The sequence below is a fragment of the Rhagoletis pomonella genome, unplaced genomic scaffold, assembly GCF_013731165.1.
Source record: "Rhagoletis pomonella isolate Grant_MI unplaced genomic scaffold, Rhpom_1.0 Rhpom_scaffold_00012, whole genome shotgun sequence".
NCBI lineage: Eukaryota > Metazoa > Arthropoda > Insecta > Diptera > Tephritidae > Rhagoletis > Rhagoletis pomonella.
In genome coordinates, this window is record NW_023458566.1 from 14,595,625 (window position 1) to 14,599,536 (window position 3,912).

At 33.7% G+C, this 3,912-nt stretch overlaps 1 protein-coding gene across 2 annotated transcripts in view; it reads left to right on the plus strand.

Annotated features, from left to right (window-relative positions):
- LOC118747910 (serine/threonine-protein kinase NLK2) overlaps positions 1–3,912 on the plus strand; it is a 337,056-nt gene that overhangs the window by 177,992 nt on the left and 155,152 nt on the right. The gene's annotated exons all lie outside the window — the stretch shown is intronic.

Below are 3,912 nucleotides of genomic sequence, written 5' to 3' on the forward strand. Positions count from 1 at the left end.
GTGCTTCCCTTCCATAAGAAATGTGGGCAAAAATTGAATTATGGACGGATTTAAACGAAAATTCGCTTCTTAGTAAAATTGAGGATGCTAAATTCAAAAATTAAATTTTTTGATAACTTTCATACTTTCACTGTAAATACAGTTTGAAGTTAATATTTCGGTTCTTGTCGCATTTACATAGGTATGTACATATAGTTCGTTCTATTTTCCAAAGTAAGATGTCAAATGATGTTTAATAAAGTTTTATTTTTTTGTTTAAACGGGTTGCCACCTGTTACAAATTTTATTAAAATTATTTAATAAGTTAAATGAACTAGATATTACAATATGGGTATCAATTTAAATGGTTTTGAAAATTCTTTACTTTTAAACGACACGTAGAAGGGTTGCCACATGTCTAAAAAATCAACTTCACTTTAATTAGGGAAATAAGATAACTGAAATATTTATATCAATATGGGTATGAGATAAAAGAAAAAATTGGACATATTAAGCAACAAATAAGTGAAGATTAAAAATATTCCTTAGTTAATTTAAGTGACTAGGAATTTAAAAGGAATGTAATCAGAACTAGTCACTGATTGACAATGTATGTATTTGTAATAAAATAACAAATACGATGTCATAAACCTTTGGTTTGACACAATTATTATTTCAGTTTAAGTGGCAACACTCTTCGTGATAGTTGCAAGCTAAAACCTTCTTAAACCTCTTTCGTCTGACTCCCATATGGTGATACCTATCTATATCAATAACCTAATTCCTTTAATTACAATGGAATTTGATTTTTTTAACGGGTGGCAACCCTCTACATGTAGTTAAAAATAAACCCTTTTCATACACACACATTTCGATTGATACCCATCTCTTAATAATTCATTTAACTGATTAAAAAATCTGAATTAAATTTTTTAACAGGTGGCAACTCTAAAAAAAAAATACCTGGCGGAACGTAATTATTTTTTACAGCGAAATTTCTTTTAATTCTTTCTAGTGGATAAATTACCTTTCCAAAAAATACCAAACACGTTCACATTGCAGACAAAAATTTTTTCGATTTTTGCCCACTTAGGCGGCACTGTGCGCGTCTTCCATATGTTGTCGGTGCAGGCAATCATTTGACTGGTTATGAATGGTTGCTGGCTAACATAAGTGAGCAAAGATGAGACGACGGTTCATATGAGAAGAATAGGTAACTAATTTGTATGATCTTTGGGCAGTGGACACGCTCACCTTTGCATTTGCCATGGTTGTCAATTTTTGTGTCAAAGTCGTTGCAATTTAAGTTGCGTTGAGCTTTGAACTATTATTATTATCGGTGTTTTCAAAGGAGCTGCTCAAATTAGATTTGAAACAGCCGAAGGCCCTGTAGCTAGTGCTGTTATATTTTTTTGCAGGTAGTATAATTATTAATAATTATATTCCCTTTTAATAAATAAATAAAATAGATTTGAAAATAATGATTTTTATTGCATATTTAACTTTTTAGCTAGCAGATCTAAATTTTAGTTAGAGGTTGGCAAACGCTTTCGTATAGACTTTTTTTTTAGTTTTGTATACGAAAAAAGAAGAAATTAAAAATTTGTTAATATCCACCTACATACATACTTATGTCTCAGTCTCCAAAAAGGCTCAGAAAGCCTCGGCTGAGAACTGCTTTTGATGACGACCGCGGCAAACATTTAAGTTGGCCAAAAAACCAAATAAGTAGATAAAACAGACATACCTATGGTATTCTGGATCAGCTTGTGAGCATCAGCTTTTTGCTCGAAGATTTTTCATGGCATACGTTCCAGCAAACATCGCTTAAGAATGAACTTTTGACTAAAACTTTTATCAAAATAAAGCATCGACAACGTATAATAGCATCGAGAACGATTTATTCAATGGACGTTGATGATCTCTTTGGTCATAATTGGCCTGAAGATGGGCTAAACTATGCCTCTTTGAACAAACGAGACAAATGGTCCCAGCTTCGTGGTACAAACAGCTTACATTGTGATCGGCATTGCATGTGTATCTGTATGTAAATAAGACCGCAGAAAGCTTGTTTGTGTAGCTATGTATTGGTAAATAAGTCCCGTAGCTCATTGGAGCCCAACAATCTTCTACATTTTATTCGAATATATCGTATATTTAAAACAGTTTGACGGACAAACGAAAACAATGCAATCGAGGGGTTTTTGAAGAAAATCCCTGCTTAAGGGGGCTTAAATTAAGCGAAATTCTAGTATTAATTTCCTTAGGTAACGTCTCGCCTGATTAGATTACACGAACCTAAATGGCTTAGCAACTTTAAGTGCAGATCATTTTTGCTCGTACTGAATATAAATAGCTGCGGCAAAAAGTAGTAATTCAGATCCGATTTCTACTGAGAATAAAGAATCACACAAAATTTTATAGAATGGGGAACTTCCTCGGCCAGTACATAAGGGGGCGGATATGCTAGATGTGGTCCAATTTTAATAAAATTTGGTTTTTATAAAGTTTTTATGATTGGTGGGCGGTCAGTGGGTCGATTTTGACCATCTTTCAGATTTAAGTTTTTCTGGTGAATACTTAGATACAAACCTAATTTTATCAAAGTCGATTAATATTTGCCATTTTCGCCTCCTAGTGTAGTGGGCGTGTCAGCTCGCTAATGTATGCGTATGCCATTTTTTATATTTCCTTGCTCCTAAGCAAAGCTACTGCAAAGTCGAAACACGTTTACTACTATTTGTCGCAGCTTATGCGGAGATCCACGGTGCGGCTATAACGGCTAATTCTACAGAATTTTTTCTCTTATATGATACCCTTATTGTTATCCTACATTGCACTGAATTATTTAAATAATTTTTTGAAATAATCATATTTTTTAAACTTCAAAGTCCTTTTAAAAAAATCCTGACGTCAGAGAGAGAGAAACTAAGCACGCAGTTTTACCATAATTTACCCATAGTTTCGCGAATTAAATTAATTTTTGTGTGTGTAAAATTTATTGTCGCGCGGTGTTACCTATACATACACAGCTGCAAACATTATTTTTATCGCATTTCCACGCTTTAGGCATTTAAAGCATTGTTGGAAATAAAAGTAAAATAATAATAAGAAACACAAATAAAATCATTGTGCAAAGAATTCACATACAACAAGTAAGAAAGTCTAAGTTCGGGCGGAGCCGAACATTAAATACCCGGCGCAAGTATTAAATATATGTTTTCCACCTTTCCGAAAGCTACCGCTACATGATAAGCCGGGGTGTATACATTTTAAGTAAATTAGCGTCCTTAAATTTCGAAATATTGCAGTTTCAAGCATATCTGAAATTTACCGTTATATGAAAAGCGGCCTCAATTTTAGACCGATTTCAACAATTTTCAACGGTTTGCTTTTATGTGGCAAGCACAATAACCATACCGAGCTTGGTACAAATTGCTAGAACGGTTAGCGAGATACATATATGTGATCACAAGTGGGCGGTGCTACGCCCATTTTCCAAAATTTTGTCATAAACGTATTTCTTGGTAAAGAATTGTTGCAATCATCAATTTTGAATAAATTAGCTTCAATATTTACTGATTTATCGAAGATTTTGTATTTCTCGAAATTACCGTTATATGGGATGTGGGCGTGGTTATTGTCCGATTTTAGAAATTTTCGGCCAGTTAGTATGCTGTACCAGGACCAACAACTGTGCCAAGTTTGGAAGAAATTGGTGTAGCGGTTACCAAGATATACACATGTAACCATAAGTGGGCGTGGCTACGCCCATTTGCCAAAATTTTGTAATATTCTTATTTTTCGTCTAAAACTCATTGCAAATATCAATTTTGAGTGAATTATCTTCAGTAGTTACTAAAATATCGCAGTTTTCGTTTTTCTGAAAATTACCGTTATATGGGAGGTAGGCGTGGTTATTGTCCGATTTTT